General features: G+C 44.7%; 1 long non-coding RNA gene across 1 annotated transcript in view; it reads right to left on the bottom strand.

The window, feature by feature from the left end:
* The window catches only part of LOC136544795 (uncharacterized), a 36,007-nt gene extending 18,912 nt beyond the window's left edge, over positions 1-17,095 (bottom strand). Inside the window, exons 1-2 of the long non-coding RNA XR_010780835.1 lie at positions 16,470-17,095; positions 14,911-14,958 (exon numbers count right to left, since the gene is read on the bottom strand). This is a non-coding gene — a long non-coding RNA (uncharacterized lncRNA). The remainder of the gene's footprint in view (positions 1-14,910; positions 14,959-16,469) is intronic.
* Between the last annotated feature and the right edge of the window lie 5,530 nt (positions 17,096-22,625).

The raw sequence follows: 22,625 nt of genomic DNA, 5'->3' as shown, positions 1-22,625 counted from the left end.
TGATTATGATGAGTTTGTCAAGCTCAAGAATGACAATGAAAAGCTCAAGAAAGATCTTGAAGAGCTCAAGACCACCAACACCATAGTGCTTGAAACTAGTGATCATGATGGTGACTTGATTCTTGAGAATGAGAAGCTCAAAGAAGAGAACAAGAAGCTCAAGCAAGATAAAAATAATGATGCTCTCAAGGAAGAGAAAAAGAAGCTCAAGTTGGAGAAATAGCATCTCAAGATTGGATTGAGCAAGTTCACAAGAGGCAAGCATCTTCAAAGTGAGCTACTAATGAACACCATCATGAAGATGGATAGAAGTGGCATTGGGTACATGGCAAACAAAGAGAAGAAGGCTCAAGCTCAACAACAACAAAAGCCAAAGCCAAAGAAGCGTTTTGAGTGTGGATAAGTAGGCCACTTTTGCCCATGAGTGCCAAACTCCACCACCACAACCCTTGCCCAAGCATGCTAGACCTTTTGCCTTCAATGCTCATTACATGCTTAGAAAGGATTCTAGTGGAAAGATGAAAGTCATGTTCTTAGGACCTCCAAACAAGAATAGGCCTAAAAAAATTTGGGTTGCAAAGTCACTTGTTGAGAAGGTGAAGGGCCCTCAATAAGTTTGGGTTCCTAAAGCTTGATCTCTTGTGTGTAGGTGAACTACAAGACCGGTGGAAGTCATTGGGTTATTGATAGTGGTTGCATACAACATATGACCGGTGATCCTCGTATGTTCACCTCACTAGATGAAGAAGTAGATGGACAAGAAAGAATCACATTTGGAGATAATTCTAAGGGCAAGGTTAAAGGATTGGGCAAAGTGGTAATATCAAATAATCATTCTATCTCAAATGTGCTCTATGTTGCTTCATTGAGCTTCAACTTGCTATCCGTTGGACAATTGTGTGATCTTGGCTTCCAATGCTTATTCACCGAGAAGGAAGTTGTTGTATCTAAGAAGGATGATGATCAAGTGATATTCAAAGGATTTAGATACAACAACCTATACTTAGTGGATTTCACCTCCGAAGATGCTAACTTGAAAACATGCCTATTCACCAAAATAACACTTGGGTGGCTATGGCATAGAAGACTTGCTCATGTTGGGATGAGCTCACTCAAGAAGCTAATGAAGAATGATTTGGTGAGAGGGTTGAAGGATGTGAAGTTTGAGAAGGACAAGCTTTGTAATGCATGTCAAGCCGGCAAGCAAGCTGCAAATACTCATCCAACAAAAGCTTTCATGTCAACCACAAGAGTGCTAGAACTCCTTCACATGGATTTATTTGGACCAACAACATACAAGAGTTTGGGAGGAAATCTTTATTGTTTTGTGATTGTTGATGACTATTCAAGATACACATGGGTATTCTTCCTTCATGACAAATCCGAAGTTGCATCTTGCATCAAGAAGTTTGCCAAGAGAGCACAAAATGAATTTGAAGTGAAGCTCAAGAAGATTAGAAGTGACAACAGTAAAGAATTTGACAACACAAACATAGAAGCCTATTGTGATGAAGTTGGGATCAAGCATGAGGTCTCCGCAACATATACTCCTCAACAAAATGGTGTAGTTGAGAGAAAGAACCAAACATTGATCACTCTTGCAAGACCAATGCTAGATGAGTACAACACCTCTGAAGCTCTATGGGCGGAAGTTATCAATACCACATGCTATGCATCCAACCGCCTATTCCTTCAAAAGTTCCTTGGCAAGACATCTTATGAGTTGCTCAATGGGAAGAAGCCGAACATCTCCTTCTTTAGGGTGTTTGGTTGCAAATGCTACATCTACAAGAAGCGGCAACACCTAGGGAAGTTTCAAAGACATTGTGATATTGGTTTTCTTGTTGGTTACTCATCAAAGTCCAAAGCATATAGAGTATTTAATCATGCCACCGGCTTGGTTGAAGAAACATATGATGTGGAATTTGATGAATCTAACGGCTCCCAAGGAGCACATGAGAATCTTGATGATGTAGGTGATGAACCATTGAGGGAGGCTATGAAGAACATTCCGGTTGGATACATCAAGCCTAAAGATGATGAAGATGATGTACAAGTGATTGATCCACCTTCTTCATCAAATGTGCCACAAGATGGTGATAAAGATGGGAGAGTAGAAAATGAAGACACTCATGTCTCCCATGATCAAAGGGTGGTACAAGCACAAGATGTTGATGCTCCACAACCTCCTCCTCAAGTGGTCAATAGAAGAAACACACCTCTACTACAAGATCATCCACAAGATCTCATCATAGGGAGTCCATCAAAGGGTGTAATGACTCGCTCACAAAAACTTGCTTCATTTATTGCACATCACACTTTTGTCTCTTGTTTTGAGCCTACTAAGGTAGAAGAAGCTCTTCAAGATCCGGATTGGATAAATGCCATGCATGAAGAGTTGAACAACTTCACCCACAATAAAGTTTGGACTCTTGAAGAGCGACCAAAAGGTGCAAGAGTCATTGGAACAAAGTGGGTATTTCGCAACAAGCAAGATGATCAAGGCATTGTTGTGAGGAATAAGGCAATACTAGTTGCAAAGGGGTTGTCTCAAGTTGAAGGTTTGGATTTTGGAGAGACCTTTGCACCGGTTGCAAGACTAGAAGCCATTCGTATCCTCTTGCATATGCATCACATCATGATATGAAACTATATCAAATGGATGTGAAAAGTGCATTTTTAAATGGCTTTATTAATGAACTAGTCTATGTTGATCAACCTCCTAGGTTTGAAGACCCTAGATATCCTAATCATGTTTATAGGTTGTCCAAGGCGTTATATGGGCTTAAGCAAGCCCCAAGAGCTTGGTATGAGTGTCTTTAGGACTTCCTCATTAAGAATGGCTTCACCATTGGGAAGGTCGACACCACACTATTCACCAAGAAGCTTGATGGGCATATCTTCATTTGTAAAGTGTATGTTGATGATATCATCTTTGGATCATCAAATGAACATTCTTGCAAAGAGTTTGGTGAATTGATGTCGAAGGAGTTCGAGATGTCAATGATTGGAGAGCTTACATTCTTTCTTGGTTTTCAAGTCAAGCAAATGAGAAAAGGGATTTTCATCTCTCAAGAGAAATATACAAATGATCTTCTCAAGAGATTCAAGATGGATGAATGTAAGCCAATCAAGACACCAATGCCAACTAATGGACATCTCGACCTAGATGAGGGAGGCAACACGGTTCATCAAACTCTCTACCGCTCTATGATTGGTAGCTTGTTATGTTTAACCGCATCTAGGCCCGACATCATGTTTAGTGTGTGTGTATGTGTGCTAGATTTCAAGCTAATCCTAAGGAAACTCATTTGATTGTCGTTAAAAGAATCCTTAGGTATCTTAAGCACACACCAAGCATTGGCCTTTGGTATCCCAAAGGGGCTATATTTGAATTAGTTGGCTATTTCAATTCGGACTATGCCGGTTGTAAAGTGGATAGAAAAAGCACATCTGGAGGGTGCCATTTGCTTTGTAGATCACTTGTGTCTTGGTCCTCCAAGAAACAAAATAGCGTGGCTTTGTCCACTGCTGAAGCGGAATACATTGCAACAAGTGCTTGTTGTGCACAAATTCTTTATATGAAACAAACTTTGCTAGACTATGGTGTAGTTCTAGAAAAAGTACCTCTTTTGTGCGGCAATGAAAGTGCGGTAAAACTTGCAAATAATCCGGTTCAACACTCTTGCACCAAGCACATAGATATCCGCCATCACTTTCTTAGAGATCAGTTGCAAAGAATGATATTTCATTAGAAGGTGTAAGGACCGAGGATCAATTGGTAGATATCTTCACTAAACCGCTAGATGAGGCGACTTTTTGTCAATTGCGGAATGAGCTCAATGTTCTTGATTTTAGTAACTTCACTAAAAAATGAGCTTGTGTTGTCCCTTGCATTGCATTGTAATATACAACATGTTTACTTTTTATGGTAATGCATATAGGGCTTGTCTAACATGGTTAAGATAACCGCCAAAAAGCGAGTGAAGAAGCTTAACCTTGGATCAAACTTGACAAGCAACTAGATTTACTTTCAAGTATTGCATTGCATATGCATGAATGTTGCTTTGTCGTTTATCTTAAATTGCCCTCTTATTGCCTATTTTCTTAAAAAGAATTATAGCCTAAGGCAAAATATTTTGAAAATTTTGAGGGTTTGAGAGAGGTCACTCACATCAGTCCCAATTGGTGTTTATTTGGATCTTACTGAAGTTGGGACTTGATTGGGAACAGACAGCACGAAGGACTTTGAAGATTTGCTGGAAAAAGGGTGACCGGACGCTGCACTGGACTCTGAAGTCCAACGTCCGGTCAGTTCATAGGAGGTGAACTGCTGCTGAGAAGGAGTGACCGGACGCTGAAACAGTGCTTTCCCAGCGTCCGGTCAGATGGCGATCCAGCGTCCGGTCGATCGAAGACAAAGGAGACTATTTGCACCAGACTCTGGCTACATCTAGTCAGGGTTCACCGGATGCGTTCCATCATGATTCCAAGTGTTTTGGACCTCTCTGGAATCGACCAGACGCTGGGTGGCAGCGTCCGGTCACTGCCACCGGAGCGTCCGGTCAGTAGAAATTGTGCGGCATCCGGATTCTTCTCTGTTTCCTTATCTCTTCCATCGGGGGACTCCTTATAACCGCCCTTGTCGCCATATCCGCCCGCATCGAGCCCTAGCCATTGCCTCCTGAGCCACCATGTGCCTGCGCCCTAGATCCACGCTAGCGCCACCACCCGCTATGCCGCCTCCTGCACCGTCATGCTGTGCCCCCTGCCTGTGCCGCTGTGCTCCTACGCCGCCTCCCGCATGCCACCGCATCACATCATGCCATCACGAGCCCATGCTACACCCCGCGCTGCCATGCCCTATCTGCACCACCGTGCCCTGCTCGCGCTGAGCCCACACCGCCAGCAGCACCGCCTCACCAGCACCGCCCCCAGTGCATCAGCACCGCCGCCTCCCGTGCCCTAACGCCAACGCCGCCTCAAGAACCTCTGTGGTTCCCTAGTCACTGCTCGTCGAGCATCTTCACTGCAGTGCACCGCCGACTCACGACACATTGCCTCATCGGAACCCTACCTTCGCAGTGTTGACCCGGTGGTTCCCCGATTCGTTCCTTTTCTCATCGATTCGCCGGTTCATCAGGTAGCAAGCCCTTGTTTCCAATTTTGCATCTAATTGCTTGCCTCTTAGGGTTTCGTATCTCTAGATATATCATAATTATTCATATATCCTATCTATTCTATCGTGCAGCGAGTCGGTGCCATTGTGGTCCCATTGATAGTTGGCAGTTAACTCGGGGCCAAGCTCACGAGTACGGATCGAGGCCAAGCCTCGGAAGTGATAGTTGGTAGTTGATTCTTGTCAGGGCAGTTGTTCCTTTCAGCTTCATTAGATGGCTCATGTCAAGAATGTTGGAGGTGGTCCCAGTGATGAGGATCCAAGGCCCCCGCCTCACCAGCCTATAGATGCAAAAGACAAGGCGACAAAGAAGCTAGCAACGAGGAAGCGCAAGTATCCTGATGTTGATACAGCGAGAGCAGCCACAGTTACAGAGGTCGTAGAGCGCGTAGAGAGAGGAGGTGCTTGGAGTGGTGTTGTTATTGCAGATCAGCTTTCTCCATCTACGAGGGCTACACTTGAGCAGGTTGAGCGCCGTCATGGTGGTCCAGCTAGGACTCTCATGGTTGGAGGATGACATGTCACTATTGATGAGAGTTAGTCTTAGGGGGAGCCTCAGCAGCAGCCACAGCCAGCAGAGCAGACTTAGGAGGGAGAGCAGGTTGAAGAGACAGAGCAGGCACCTTAGCCATAGCTTCGCCACTCTGGTCGTACCCATGCTCTAGTCACACCGAGGTCAGAGACACAGCGGAGGGGTTCTCGCCCACCGCCTAGACCACAGGGTCCGCCTCCATTGACTCACTTGGATTAGAGGGCCGCCATAGCCAAGTAGGTTCAGCAGCTTAGGTTTATGGACTTTGAACAATGGTTCCTACCGAGGCAGGATGAGTGTGCTTCAGAGGGTTTCTACACACCTCTGTAGGAAGATTTTTATAATGCACATCTTAACAGTGGGGTAGTATTCAGATCTCAGAGGGTGTGCAACAGTAAGACCATTGTAGCAGCAGCTAGAGAGCATATTCACCCTTACCTATCTTACCTACCAGGGTTGACAGATTTACTTGGACGAATAGGCTTATATGTTCCATCTTGGGTCCGTCAGTTCTATGCTACACTTTGGATTGACCCATAGCACAGATTCATTCACTTTGCTTTTAGAGGCAGAGATTACAGGCTGACGAGCACTAGGGTTAGAGAGATACTCAGATTTCAGGAGTAGCCCATCTGGCTACATGAGGTTTGCTATGGACAGACAGCGCCTCCCAGACGCCCTCATGGTGGTGTTGTGCCCCCTATAGATCTAGTACGCCATTGATTTACATAGCCATTCGACGAGGGGTCGAGCAGGACACCCAGTGATCTCACTCCTACAGCTAGAGTGATGGATGCTATTATGAGGAGGACACTACTTTCGAGGATGGGGTATCACGAGGGCTTGACTCGCATACAGTTACGGTTACTAAACTCTCTGATGCAGCTAACAGTGTTTGACATTTGGGATCTCCTTCTATCAGAGATGGAGGATACTATTGCAGAGGGGTTTAGGGGTCACAAGCAGCTATCATATGCTCACTGGGTTACATTCCTGATCCACAGGCCAGTTACTGTGAGGCCACCAGAGATGCTGGTAGAGTATAGTGGTGCTACTATAGAGTTTCCTGCATACAACATGACTTAGATGATCCTTTATAGTGCAGTGAGGACACCTGGCCAGCCGAGCTGACGTCCAGAGGTGCTAGAGACAGCAGCTCAGTAGGATGAGACCATCAGGAGCATAGCAGCTATAGAGGAGGAGGAGCTCGATGCTTAGCAAGAGGGGATTGTCGTGAGTGACCCCAGTGATAGCTCAGATGATGACTACCAGCTTATTCCTTAGATGCCTCCACATCGACATGACCATGAGGTCGGTAGTTCCAGTTCAGCTCCACCTGCACCATAGACAGACCCTGCTCTACTTGCCATACTTGAGCGGATGAGGTAGGATCAAGCTCACCAGGCTCAGGAGACAGCTGCCACTTTTGCTCAGTTTTAGACTAGGCAGGATGAGTTCCAGCGACAACAGCAGGCGATCTAGCAGCAGCAGCAGGCCATGCATCAGCAGCAGCTTCTCATGCAGCAGCAGCTACTGGGGTTTATGTAGCATGTTGTGACAGCTATTGGGGCTCCACCGCCACAGCCTTCACCCTAGCTTGGTCAGCCTGCCACCACTTCTATGACTCCAGCATTACAGCCTAGTGGGCTTTAGAGTCAGGGACAACCACTAGCATAGTTTGCTTCACCTATAGTGTAGGTGTCCCAGTGGTTTGTCTTGCTAGTGCTAGCCCCATAGTTCACACCTTTTCAGATGGGCTTCACACTGGCTCAGACTTCTTCGCTTCTAGTGCCAGATACTTTAGTCTCTAGGAGCCTTGGTGCGACTTTCAGTGAGTTGACAGGGCAGCCCACTCCACCATATTTACATGTCCCATGTCCTTCTACAGTTGCACCTATTACCAGGACTACAGAGACGCTCCCTTCTTCGGTTGCATCATCAAAGCCACCTGCTTCAGTGATACCTACACAGTCTATGGCCGCTCTAGTCCCTGATTCGACCCAGACCGCTTTAGCATCGCTTCTAGCTACACAGGGTCAGACAGCTCAAAGCTTAGGGCCAGATGATGATGGCACACAGTTCCAGCTCACTCCTCGTACCTCAACGCCCGACTCATCCGCTGCAGCACCACCGACCGACCCTTAGGTTTTGGTGTTTGACGCTAAAGGGGGAGAGGGATCAAGTATATTAGACTAAGGGGAGCTTAGTATTCTATTATGTTTGGTTTTTATGTGTGATACACTATTATGTATTCATGTGTGTTTACTTTCATGCATCAAACTATATTTATGTGATAGTGATACCTACGTGATCGTGATATGTGACATGTGTTCTCTCTACTTTGAATCTTTTATATGTCATATCACTAGTGTTATGCTCATTTGCTTTGCTTCCACATTTTACTCTGATGCAAATGAGCTATATTACTTGTACTCATGCTTATTTCATATCTTTTGAGTACATCATGTTGGCTTGGGTCATATAAGCTTGTCTAACTCTTTTGTTCTTATTGTTAAAAGCTTATATGAACCAAGCATCTTAAAAACCTCAACTATTTCACATACTCGAGGTGGTATTGTCATCAATCACCAAAAAGGGGGAGATTGAAAGCATCTAGGCCCCTAATTGGGTTTCGGTGATTAATGACAATACGTGATTACCATGACTAATGTGTGTTTTGCAGAGGCAATTAAGTTAGGTCATGGTAATGGAGATCAATTGGGCTATCATTATGGTCATGCCCCTATGATGGAAATCATTTTGGTTTTCAAAGGATGAACGACAAGGTTAAGGATGGACTAGTTCTAAGTGTCGATTGGAGTGGAAGAGACACTTAGAGTAGTTTAGGACTTTGTTTTTCCTTTGGCCGTACTATTAAGGGGGTATGGACAGGTAGTTTGACCTAAGTGAGTCTAGTGAGTTAGGTGTGGTGCACACTTGCTAAATCTAGCACTAGGTAGCTCTTAAGAAGTCCTTAGATCCATTGGAGCAAACTTCATTCACATATGATCGAGAGTTGTGAGTGAATGGAGGGTCAAATACTGACCGGACGCTGGCTCCGGGGTGACCGGACGCTAGCGCAGAGTCCGATCAGTTCATTTGATCAAGGTGAAATCGTCTGGTGCGATCGGACGCTAAAAGGTGAAGTGACCGGACGCTGAGTCCCAGTGTCCGGTCGACTCTAGTAAGGTTCCAGAGAGGGAAAATCTTGACCGGACACGTCCGGTCACATCTTAAACACTGGAGTTCAGGGAGAACTGACCGGAGCGTCTGGTCAACATGACCGGAGCGTCCGGTCACCCCACAGAAGCACATAACGGTTTGTTTTCAGCCATGGTTATAAATACTTCCTCCATTCGTGTGTGGGGGCACTTTTGCTCATTTCAACAGCTGAGAAACACCTTTGAGAGTGCCAAGAAGAGCAAGGTCCTAGTGAGGTGATTGAGATTTGGGAATCCCAAAGAGAGCCCTCATTAGTGAGATCAAGAGTAGCAAAGTGTGCATCCACCCTTCTCATTAGGCTTGTCGTGGTCAAGTGAGAGTTCGTGCTTGTTACTCTTGGTGATTGCCATCACCTAGATGGCTTGGTGGTGATTGGGAGTTTGGTGATCATCCGGCAGAGCTTGTGGATGACCCAACTCAAGTTGTGAGCGGTTGTGGGTGATTCACCGCAACGGAGTGTCAAAGAATCAACCTGTAGAGAGCACTTGATCCTTGCGCAGATCAACGGGGAGCTACACCCTTGCATGGGTGCTCCAACGAGGACTAATGGGGAGTGGTGACTCTCCGATACCTCAGCAAAACATCTCCGCGTTCCTCCTTCTCTCTTTACTTTGAGCAATTCAATTCTTGTCATTTACATTCATAGAATTGCCATGGTAGAGTAGGATTGGAACATAGGTTGCTAAACTTTTGTGCGGTAGATCAATAGAAACACTTTCTAGGCATAAGGGGTTAATTGGGCTTACCATAGGACTTAATTATTGCAAAGAAATTTAGAATTTGCTCAATTCACCCACCCTCTTGGGCATCTTGATCCTTTCAACCACGATAGTGCCTTCATCATCGGTCTTCACCACGCCACCATCAAGCAACCCCATATCCAGCTCGTCTTCCATGAAGGCGGCCAATGGTTTGCACCTCCTCAACCCCTATCTCTCTCTCACTATATCTATTAATCTCGTACTAGTACATGTTCTAGGGTTTACACTTCATCAAATGTCAGTTTGTGTGCTAGATCTATGGCTAGTGAAACTATCAATTCAGTCGCCTAACTAGGGGTAGATCTAGCTTATCGGAGTAGAAAACCGAGTAGCAGTAATTAGAAGGAGGTGAGAGATCTGATCCGTGTCTAAGCAGAGGGTTCAGCGAACCATAAACCCAAATCGGGTGAAGAAAAGGAGGAAGAAAGGGTCTTAGTTTTGAAAAGGAACTCAAACCCTAACCCTAACCCGCATAGACAGCTCGGGGAAGAAGAACAATACTCAAACCCTAACCCTAACCCTAACCCCAATCGAACAAGATCCGAGAAGAATAGAGCAAGATCAATCAAAGAGAAGAAGGGAAAAGGGGAAGGGCTTGGGAGACGGCTTACCTCGTCGCTGCACCGCGCTACTGTCTCATCAACGCATGACAAGAAGGCTGAGCCACTGCTACTCATCGGGCTTGCGCGAGCTCTGGCCAAGGGCCTCGTGATTAGGCCACTCGACGGTGGTGTGCTCACCAGCTAGGGTGCGCACGCACTGGCGAGGGGGATGGCAATGGCGCCATCACCTCTCGGCTCTCGCTCGGTGCCTGCTGCTCGCTGCACTAAGAGAGGAAGGGGAGGGAGACAGAATGAGCCTAGGGTTCGGGGAGGGCGCCACATCATGCGGTTTTGATCTGCCGAAATCAACGCATGGTCGTTCGATCTGCATCGACTACTGAGAGCTACCGGGCCAGCATTTGGCCCAGGCAGGCGCGCGCAGTGGGCGGCTTTGCTGGCCCAGGCCTAGGTTGTGGCCTGGGAAGGCATAGCGTGCGTGCGAGAGCAGAGTAGGCCAGGCTGGATTCGCTACTGGGCCGTGATAGTGCGCAGTGCGCAAGCAGTTTCGGTCCAAGTTGCACAATAACTTTTTCATTTGTTTTTTAATTTTTAGAATCAAATTTTGATGATTTTTTACTAGTTTAAATCTCTGTCAAAATTTGAACCAATGGGATAATTTGTTCAGAGAGTAGATGAATGCTTCTGAAAAATAGATAAAGAATTTTTCCATGTTTCTGCTGCAATGTTAAAGTTTATTATCTTCTAATTAAATTCGAACCAATGGGAGAATTTAATTTGAAGAGCAGTTGAATTTTATTCAGTAAATTATAATATTGTTATTTTCTGACCAACATTGATAATAACAATATTATAATGATTATTCATAAGTTTTTCATGCATTCATTCTATTTCTGCCCAACGGTGATGTAGAATTAGTGTATAAGAAGATTGTATGTTTAATTTTGACCAACGTTAAATTAAGGCAGGCAATCTTTATGTCATATTTTCTCACTTTCTCTGACACTATTTTTCAGGACGCAATCCAATGGCTTTTATCTCAAAAATACCGCCTCTTGAAGGGGGCAACTACAGGGTATGGCGAGAGAAGTTTGAACTAGCACTTGTGCTGTCTAAAAATGACCTAGCGTTTACCTCCCCGTGTCCGACTGAGCCAGTAGACCCGGAGAGGGAAGATAATGAGACTGATGCTGATTTCACTGCTCGGCAGCGAGATCATGCAGAAGTGCGGATGAAGTATGATCTCGAACGCAAGAAATGGGACATTTCAAACTGCAAGTGCTTGATGGTGGCTAAGTTCACAATTTCAAATTCAATAAGAGGGTCTATCCCAGATTGTGATACCGCCACAGAGTATCTTAAGAAGCTGGAGAGTCAATTCACTGGCTCTTCAAAGGCTTATGCCAGTACTTTGATCAAGAAATTGTTCAATGAGAAGTATACTAGTGGTGGTATCAGAGAGCACATACTGAAGATGAGCAACATGGCTTCAAAGCTGAAGCCAATGGATTTAGGGCTCAAGGATGAGTTCCTGATTCATTTGGTTTTTGCTTCCTTGCCCAAAGAATATAAAACTTTTGTTGTGAACTACAACATGCAGCCCGGTAAATAGGATATAGAGAAGCTCATTGCAATGTGTGTTCAAGAAGAGGAGAGGCTGAAAAGCTCACAGGGTGACTCTGCTAACCTTGTGAAAGACAACAAAAAGAAGAATTTCAATAAAAATGCCAAACCTCAAGGGAAAGCCCCTCAGAATGACCACAATCAGAAGAACAACAACGCTCAAGTTGAAAAGAATCAGTGTAAATGGTGCAAGAAGCATGGACATTACCAGAGGGACTGTCTAGACTTCGTAAAGAGCCTTCTGAAGAGAGGTGAGGATTTCATTACATTCATAGATGAATCATTGTATTTAAGTTATGCAAAATCTACTTGGTGGATTGATTCAGGTGCAACTATTTATGTTGCAAATTCATTACAGGGATTCCATACGAGGACCTTGCAAAGAGGAGAAAGAAGAATTAAAGTAGCAAATGGAGGTGAAGCTGAAGTTGAAGCCATTGGAGATCTCTCTCTAGAATTAGTTGATGGTTTTGTACTTAAGCTTTCAGATGTTCTATATGTACCCTCTTTGTGAAGAAACCTAATAAGTGTTTCACATTTAGATGACGATGGATATGATTGTCATTTTGGTAACGGCAAATGTCAGATTGTGTTTACAATAACAAATGTGTTGATTTTGCCTTCCAACAAGACAAGCTTTATTTATTATCACTTTCTGAGAATGTGAATGATGTAAGGACTGAGAATGAGAATGCCTCTTCGTCTATGAATGCAACAAATAAGCAGAGGAGAGTGCATGATGTATCTTCAAAATTATGGCACTGTCGTTTAGGCCATATTTCGAGGGAGAGAATAGAGCGATTGATTAAGAAATCAATTCTTCCGCCTTTAGAATTTTTAGATTTAGAGCAATGCATTGATTGCATAAAAGGAAAGTACGTTAAGAAAATAAAGAAAGATGCCAAACGAAGTGCAAGAATTTTAGAAATAGTTCACACGGACATCTATGATCCTTTTCGATTGAAGAGTGTGGATGATTATGATTCATTTATAACATTCATATATGACTATTCTCGTTTTGGCTATATTTATCTAATTAAAGAAAGATCAGAAGCATTGGATAAATTTAAGATATTTAAGGCTGAAGTAGAAAATCAGCACAACTTAAAGATTAAGGTAGTAAGGTTCGACCATGGGGGATAGTACTACGGTCGACACACCCCATATGGCTAAGTTTCTATACCCTTTGCAAGGTTCTTACAGGAAAATGACATAGTAGCCCAATATTCTACACCGGGCGAGCCTCAGCAGAATAGAGTAGCTAAAAGACACAACCGTACCTTAATAGATATGGTGAGAAGCATGATAAGTTACTCTACCCTACTGATAAGTTTATGGATGGAGGCATTAAAAACCGTTATTCATATACTTAATCGAGTGCCAAGCAAGTCGGTGCCCAAAACACCGTATGAGTTGTGGATAGGAAAGGGACCCTCACTTAACTATTTCCATGTGTGGGGTTGTCCAGCTGAGGCAAAAGTTTTTAACCCAAATATAGGGAAGCTAGACTCCAAGACAGTCAGTTATCATTTCATTGGCTATCCAAAAAAGTCAAAAGGTTATCGCTTCTATTGTCCTGACAGACAAACGAAGTTTGTAGAAATAAGACATGTTGTCTTCTTGGAGGATGATATGATCAGGGGGAGCATGGTAGCGCGAGAAATTAGTTTTGAAGAGAAGCGGGTATACGTGCCCACTCCTATGGTTTAGCAGCCATTCTTCACGCTACTTATTGTTGTTGTACCAACAGTGCAAGACACTGTAGTAACATCACCTGTTGTTAGTTCTCCTGTGGCAACAATGAATGAACATGAGAAACATGTCCTTTAGGATCCCCTAGAATCCATTGTCACACATGAGGGAGAGCAACAACAACCTCATATAGAACAAGCGTCATCTAACGAGGCCCCTAGAAAGTCTCAAAGAGTCAGGAGATCAACCATTCCTGATGACAACAAAGTTTACGAATCTGAGGAATTTCAAATGGAGGGTGATCCCATCTCATTTGAAGAAGCCATGAGAAGAGCTCACTCATCCAAGTGGCATGAAGCCATGAAAGATGAAATGAAATCAATGAAAACCAACAGTGCTTGGAACTTAGAAACAATTCCTAAAGGAGCCAAGACAGTAGAATGTAAATGGGTCTATAAAACTAAACATGACTCCAAAGGGAATATAGAAAGGTTTAAAGCACGACTTGTGGCAAAAGGTTTCACGCAAAGAGAAGGCATAGATTATAATGAGACATTTTCTCCAGTCTCATGTAAGGATTCTTTTAGAATCATAATGGTGCTTGTAGCACATTATGATTTAGAATTACATCAGATGGATGTAAAGACGGCGTTCCTAAACGGGGATCTAGAGGAAAATGTTTACAGGGCACAGCCGAAATATTTTGTTGTGGAAGGAAAAGAATGTATGGGATGCCGCCTGAAGAAATCCATTTACGGATTAAAACAAGCTTCAAGATGGGGGTATTTGAAGTTTGATAGTACAATAAGAAAGTTTGGGTTTTAAGAAAATGTAGAGGACAATTACGTTTATGCAAAGTTCAAGAATGGGAAATATATTTTCCTAGTCTTGTATATGGATGACATCTTACTCGCTAGCAGTGATGTTAATCTACTACTAGAGACAAAGAAGTTCTTGTCCTCAAAGTTTGATATGAAGGATCTCGGTGAAGCTTTGTTCGTCCTAGGAATAGAGATTCACCGAGATAGAGGAAAAAGAGTTTTAGGATTATCACAAAAGGCATACTTAGAAAAAGTTCTAAAGAAATACAGTATGTAAAATTGTAAGTCTTCACCTGCTCCCATAGTCAAGGGCAACAGATATGGGGAATTTCAATGTCCCAGGAACCAATATGAGATCAATCAAATGAAAGCGGTTTCATATAGTTCAGCTGTCGAAAGTTTATAGTATGCTCAAGTGTGTACTCGCCCTGACTTAGCATTTGTTACCGAGTTACTTGGCAGATATCATAGTAATTCAGGAATAGAACACTAGAAATTGGTAAAGAAAGTTTTGCGTTACCTGCAAGGTATGAAGGGTCTCATGCTAACGTACAGAAGATCCGATTCCCTGCACATAGAGGGGTATACAGATTCTTATTATGCGGGAGATGACAGAAAATCCACGTCAGGATACATATTCACTCTTGCAGGATGAGCTATATCATGAAAAAGCTCAAAGCAAATCGTCACTACATCGTCCACAATGTATGCTGAGTTTGTAGCATGTTATGAGGCCACAGGGCAGGTGAATTGGCTGAAGAAATTCATGTCTGGGTTGAAAGTGATAGACGACATACATAAGTCACTCAAGTTATACTGCGATAATAATCCAGCAGTATGTTATGCTCACAACAATAAGTCAAGTAAAGCTGCCAAACACATTGACAAAAAATATTATGTTGTGAAACATAAAGTTCTGGATCATATAATTAGTCTTGAGCATATAAGAACATAAAAGATGCTCGCGGATCCGCTTACAAAAGGCTTACCACCTAGCGTGTTCAGAGAACACTTAGCCGGCATGGGTTTAAGGAAAAGCCTATGATTCTGGATAATAAGGGCCTAGTTGAGAATCTGTTTCATAATAAAGAGGTGCATTGCAGCTATTTAATCTAATGGCAACTGACCGTGATAATGAGGAACGCTCTATGCACTGATTTGTGATGAAATGGGAACAACATAAAGTAAGTAAGTTAAGTTTAAGTCATAATGTGAGATCAATGGAGAGAATGTTAAATTGATTTCTTCTAATTGACTTGGGCCCTTGGATCCGCGCCCTGATCGGGGGCGCCCAACCGTCCCATGGTTGGTGGGCCCCCGTCGCACAGCGCCATAAAAAGGGAGGTGGGGGCCGGGGCACAAGGCACGTGGTTCACCTGAGCTGCCAGACGCCCCACCTACAGTCCCTAAACCCTAACCGATCTAAGAGGGGGTGCTGCCAGCGACGAGAAGACCGCCACCGGACACCGCTGCCTCTGCACCGCCGCCACCGCGACAGCGCCTTCACCGTCAGTCTTCACCGCACCACCGTCAAGCAACCCCATGGCCAGCTCGTCTTCCACGAAGGCGGCCGATGGTTTGCACCTCCTCAACCCCTATCTCTCTCTCACTCATACATTAATTTCGTATTGGTTCATGTTCTAGGGTTTACACTTTATCAAATATCAGTTTGTGTGCTAGATCTATGGCTAGTGATCCTGTCAATTCTATCATGTATTTCTAATTTCAGTTCTTACACAAATTTATAGATACATTTGCAGCATGCTGGCAATCCCTGAATTCATAGGAATTGATCTAATTATGGGTAAGCTATTTAGTAAGTGTAATCTGAAACATGTTAGCTAGTGTGCGAGCAGGACTGCTATGTAAAGAGGAATTAATATATCTCAAAACCGTAAGTAATTGCTAGGAAATAAGCCATAATACCAAATGTGTTAAGCATAATCAAGATACCAATAGATAGAAAATCTATACAATCGGTTTAAGAATTTAGGGATGCATCATTATTTTTTTCTATGTATTTTATTTTTTGTATGAACAAGTACATACACACTGAATTATCTAGCTTGTACTATTCACCTCTTTGAAGCACGGAGAGGCTTTGGATGGCCGCCGCTTCAGCGCTGCTTCCCTGGCGGTCAGCAACGACACTGCCTGATGATCAGAGCAGGGGCGAAATGCTTCACAGGCGACCATGCAACGGCTGACTCTGAGTATGGCCTGTCTCCGTGTGGATTTTTTGTAGGCTAGTAGCCCTTCAACGGAAAATCACGAGCAGCCACAGTTGTGGGCTTGTAGCAGAGATGGGCTGACGGCGGGGTGGAGGCAGAGGGATGACGCGGAGGCGCGCTGGGAGGCCGGAGGAGGGTCGCCGCGCAGAGGTACGGCCGGTGGGTGTGGAGGGGCACGACGGCGCGGAGGCCACGGAGCTGAGATGGACATGGACCCCGGCACTATCGGCAGAAGAGGCATGCGGCTCGCGCCGGCCGCGGCGGCGCGCGGCACAACTCCATAGAAGGGCATGATTGGGGCGGTGAAGTCCAGGCGCAGCGCGCTTCGACGCCCGTGCGGTTGGCTGCGTTCGCGTCGCCTCGCCACTCGCCGTGCCCTTGCTGCCGCCGGCTCTCCGTTCGAGGGACGGAGGGAGCACGACGGGCCAACGGCCAGAGAAACTTCGCGAGCGTGGGGTGGGTGTAGAAGCGGGTAGAGACCCGAACCGCTCCAGATCGGACGTTTCATGTTGCTTGCCTGCTTCATCGTTCGACGGCTAGCTGTTTGCGGGCGACGTGGCCTTTTTGTTAGCCCGTTTTTGTTGCAGCAATCGTATTTAGAGATGTTACGACCCATATTAAATGTAACGTGCAATATACTTTTAATCTCTTATGTGATTTTAACTAAATGTTAACTCAATTTATATAGGTGGATTGTATTTGCATCTACTGACAAGTTGAGAGAGAAAAGGACATAATTCTTTCGGTCCAAACAACCGGACGGAAATCGTCCGCCGAAAAGCGCTCGGAACGGCTCCGTTCCATTTTTTTAGTCAGCTTTTATTATTTATTCCGGCCCAATAACAATAGATCGCTGGGGAAGGTTAAAAACGTGTCTCTTCTCTCCACATCTCTGTTGAATCTTTTTCATTTTTTCTTTTCTTTTCCTTCCTTTTTTCTTATTTATTTTTTCTGCTTCAATTTGTTTTTGTTTTTTTATTTTTATGTGATTTTTAATCTTTTATTTTCTATAATTTTATTTCTTTTATGTTTCTTCTTTTCCTTTTCTTTATTTTTTCTTAACACCTAATCTACTTTTGCAACACCTAGATGAAACAATCGCAATATATATCCGAAGCAGTTGAGACACTTGTAACTTACATCTGAAACACGAGGAAAATACATGCGTAGCCATTGCAAAAGATATGCAACATCTAGATGAAAAACTTACAACATATATGTGAAATATATGCAACATCCGAATGAAAAACTTGCAACATAAGTGTGAGACATACGCAACACCCAGATAAAACACGTGCGACATACGTCTAAAAGCAACTGAAACATTTGGAACAAATGCTTGCAACATATGTATATAGCCATTGCATTATATGCAACATCCCGATCTACTTTTGCAACATCCACATAAAACACTTGCAACATGCATATGAAAATACCTGAAACACTTGAAGCATACGCCTGCAACATGCGCTTTTCAGCGCAACATCTTTTTGCTGCTTGGGCGAATCGTGGCTCGTCGATGCAGAGCTCGATGCCGGCATGAAGCTTGATGCCACAGAGGTTGCTAGTGTGGAGCTCATCGGCGACGCAAATCTCGACGGCGCAAAGCTCGCTAGCAACATGCGGCTCATCGGCGGCAGCGCCCACAGAGCTCAGCGACGCCGTGTAGATGCCGGTGGCGTGGAGCTCGGCGGCAGCACGCGCGAAGCTCAGTGGGACGGTTGAGGCTGGCGAAGAGGCGTGGGAGCGGGGGGTGAGGAAGCCGATGGGGTCACTACTACAAAAAGCATTTTTAGGGGTGGCTGGTAACCCTTTTGTAGGGGCGGTTTGGCCAGCCGCCCCTACCGAACCGTCTCTACAAATCATGCATTTGTAGGGGCGGTTCCTAGGCCGCCCCTACAAATCGATTTGTAGGGGCGGTTGGTGATTGAGCCGCTCCAACAAATTGATTTGTAGGGGCGGCTGGTATTACGAACCGCCCCTACAAATCAATTTGTAGGGGCGGCTCAATCACCAACCGCCCCTACAAATCGATTTGTAGGGGCGGCTGTAGTGCCAGCCGCCTCTATAATACTTGTTTGTAGGGGCGGTTCAATCTAGAACCGCCCCTACAGTACGTTTTTCTGCAAAAAAATCAAATTTACAATTCAAATTCGACCAGAATTGTTTATTTCCACGTATTCCATCCAACGTTCGCGTTGCTGAACGCCCCGCGACCAACGTTCCGAACCACATTCGCGTTGCCGAACGCCCCGCGACCAACGTTCCGAACCGCGTTCGCGTTGCCGAATGCCCCGCGACCAAAGTTCCGAACGCGACTACAAGCACAATAGTATTATATAAACTACAATTACAAGTCCAATTCGTAAGGATATATACAATCCATCATTTAATATATAAATTCCATACACATTGTTATCAACGTCCTAGAGCTAGCCTTTCAGTCTCACAAAGGTGTTGGTACTGAGGATTTCTACCTAAGTCAGACTCTCAGTCATGGTAGGCGCCTTTGACGTGTACAATCTGGTCCAATATGAAGTTGCAAAGGTCACCGACGAGCTCTAAGAGTTGGTCATCCTTGTATGGGTCTTTTTTTATTCCTTTCTCTTCTCTCCACTACAAGAGAACAAGTTTTGGTTTAGTATTTCATACCATGTACGAAGTTTTTATACTACTGATGAAGATGTTCAAACTTACCCTTGAGGGGTGTCTCCTATAGGCACTGGTGTTACTCATCATAGAACATATATAGTATCCACAATGTATACTCTCAGGCTTCTGCTTGGGGCACTGTGTGTTTTGCATATGAAAATGTTAGGTAATGCTTTTGATAGCCATGTAACGGAGTACTGAAGAAGTAAGTTACACTTACCGTACATAGTGTTTTTATAGCTAGCTTTTCCTTCCTCGCTGGATCATGCCTTCCGTGATGATGAGTGACATAGAACCTAAATGCGTTGTTCGAATTATTTTAGTAAATACAACTTGTTAGTATCCATAAGTGAACGTTACAAGTATCTATACAAACATATAAGCTAATGACGATTGTCGATATGTATACGTCTTGAGAATCGATATGAAGTCTTTGTATGTCGCCGGGTCCTTATCTATTGAATCAAAGACCCATGCCATGCTCCTCCCGACATCGACGGCTATACAAATCCAGTGGTTGCTGCATGGATTTAATCATAGAACTAGATAAGCTCTTTTGCATCGAATAAAATATATCGAACAAAGCTTTAAGTATATACTTGAACTTACTCGAAGTTGTATGGTAGCCATATAGTAGAGTGTTGTTGTAGATTTTTGAAAGCCAGAGCAATGTATGCCACAACCTTAAGGGACTCTTCCTTTAGTTTCGCCGTACGGATGCGCTCTTTCTCCCGAAGAGTCTTTGCAGCAGCTAGCTCTTTGGCATCCAGTGTCCACTGTTTAGGGTAATTAAAATTTGGTTGGGCTATAGCTTGAGGGTCTACATACCCGGCTTTCAGACTTGGCATTTGTTTGACAATGTGCACTTGCATTCTACAAATCACGGCGTTGGTTAGTTACAACAAAATTCAAAGATTACATTCTTATCATATCGGGAGGATAAGGACTTACAAGCACCACGTGCGAATTAGATTCATCTCCATTTCTCCTAGGTGAAAGCATGTGTGCATGTCATTGAAGTCAAAGACAATTTTCTCGGCTGGGCTTCCAAATGTGCCGGTGGGGAAGCATGCTTGTACGAGATCTATGCTCGTTGGGAGAACACGCAAGTACCAATCATGGAACCTTCTCATTCCAAGTGGTAGGCGCTGGATGTCCCAGTTTGGTATGAAGGGCTTGCATCTTTCATATGTTTTCGGGCAATCCTTTGACCATTTGATGTCATCAACATTTGGATACTGCTTTGCAATTTGGTGGAGTTTGCTAGTTACGGCCTCCTTAGAACCCTGTGATGGGAATTGTTTAACTTGGTTCTTAGGCTTGAACTGGTCATGTGAATACCACTTGGACACCGACGAGACGTCTTTCACCGGAACATAAACTGGCCATATGTTGATTGGAATCTTCTTTCGAAGTTCCCATTCAGGCACATCCTCGTCTTCTTGTGCATCACCTTCTTCAGGAGGCACTCGTTGTTCATGTATTGGCTGTGCTTGTTGAGAAGAATGTGGCATCTCATCATGCACTTGCTTGGTACGAGCTGGAGAAGGTTGTGGCATCTCATCAGGCACATGCTCGCTAGGAGGTGGGGAAGAATGTGGCATCTCGGTACGTGGTGGTCACAAGATGGTGAAAATATCTCCCCAACCTCAACAACTCGCTCCAAATTTGGGAGAGGGGGAGGCGGTGAAGAAGCAGTCAATATAATATCCCGTTTGTGCCAGAGGATGAACTGCCCAATAACGTCTTCGAGTAACACCAGCCCCTCGGGAGTTGCGTAGTCTATCCTCCACTGCATGAACTCGGGCTTCACGGTATGCACCTCGACCCTAGTGTAGTCCGACGGTATCTTATTATTGTGGTGTAAGCCACCGGGAGGATGTGCCACACCCGTTGCCACCTCCATCACAGTGTTTTGTCGGCCGCTTAGAAACACCAAGGTGCAACTAGTTGGTTCCCGTATGTGATCGACGAGGGTTGTGGCTGCAGTGGAACCTTGGCTGCTAGGAACTTTCGGAGGGCTGCCAACTAATGCTAGTTCTCCCGGCAGCGTCACTAATATCCGTGGTTTCGTAGACAATCCTTGCTCCTCCAGCGCCTTCGCAACTAGAGCCTTCACTTGGAGCTCAAGACTAGTCTCCCGGTCTCGGCCATGTTTCTTATACATGTGCCTGTCCTCTTTGAATCCTTGCTTCCAGGTTATCCTTTTCCCTAGCCCCCTGGTGCGGCCTATGTGCTCCTTGTTTCCTAAGCCAAGGCCAAGCTCGTCCCTCTCTCTGGAAGGATTGAAGGAGCCCTTCTCCTTGTCTTTAGCATATTTCAGTATCCTTGATACCGCCTCTTGGGTCTCCGGCTTATCAAACTTAAGATTACTACCGGATGATTCTATACTCCTCGCATATATCCAGTTCCTTGAGCGTACCTTCAGATTCATCACATCGATATTCCCAGCAGCTGCGGCCTCTTCGTCCATCTTCCTATACTGCTCTTCCTTGGCATAGTAGCCACCGGGGCCTAGATGATGGTGGTGTTTGTTCCTCTTCGCCAGCTCGGTGTTACGGGCACTGAGCTCCAATGCCTCCGGTGAAGTCTTCTGAGCCATGAGCTCCTCCCATTGACTAGGACTTATTTTACCGAACTCGTTGAAGGGAGTTAACCCCTTTTGGATATACTTCGTGTTGAGCTCCGACCTCCAACGTCGGAATACCTGTCCCATCATCCTGACAGCATTTTTTTACCAATTCGTGCTTACCCTCCGAAAATCTAAAATTGACCCTCAGGTGCCTATCCCATAGTTCATTCTTTTTGTTTTCTGGTACCTCTTTCCAGTTAGGGATTGCTGGGTTCAATTTATCTCTTACTAGGGCCCCGATCACATTACGGAATCGTCCTCTTAATTCCTTTGGCTCAAGGACCTCCCCTGCTGGCCTGACCTCCGTTATCACATAGCATGCCTTATCTGAATATAGATTTCCTTTTCTATCCCCTCATTTCCTCTTAGGCCTAGTAGTCGTGGTTGTGTCTTCAGGTTGTGGAGCAGAGGCATCGTGATCCGTCTTTGTGGCTATTGCCTCTGCTCTCCTTTCCTCTACTATGTCTTGTCCAGCGAGATGACACGGATGTCGATGTTGTCTTTTCCGAGTTTTAGGAGGGACCTGTATATACGACAGGTCAAAGTGTTAGCAGAGGTAACACAACCAAAGCTTTAGCAAAATTTACAAGCTAAGGCTTTTTCCCTACGTCCTCGTTCAGGTCAAAGTCCTTGTCCAAATCTTCCTCCGTTGGCCTCCTTCTGGCTTTATGTGGGAAAGGATCCTCGGGACTTACATATCCCTCTTCTGAGTCATCATCA

This window comes from Miscanthus floridulus, chromosome 3, assembly GCF_019320115.1.
Source record: "Miscanthus floridulus cultivar M001 chromosome 3, ASM1932011v1, whole genome shotgun sequence".
In the NCBI taxonomy this organism is placed as follows: domain Eukaryota; kingdom Viridiplantae; phylum Streptophyta; class Magnoliopsida; order Poales; family Poaceae; genus Miscanthus; species Miscanthus floridulus.
Note: the sequence above shows the minus strand (reverse complement) of the source record. Positions and strands in the feature narration are given on the sequence as shown.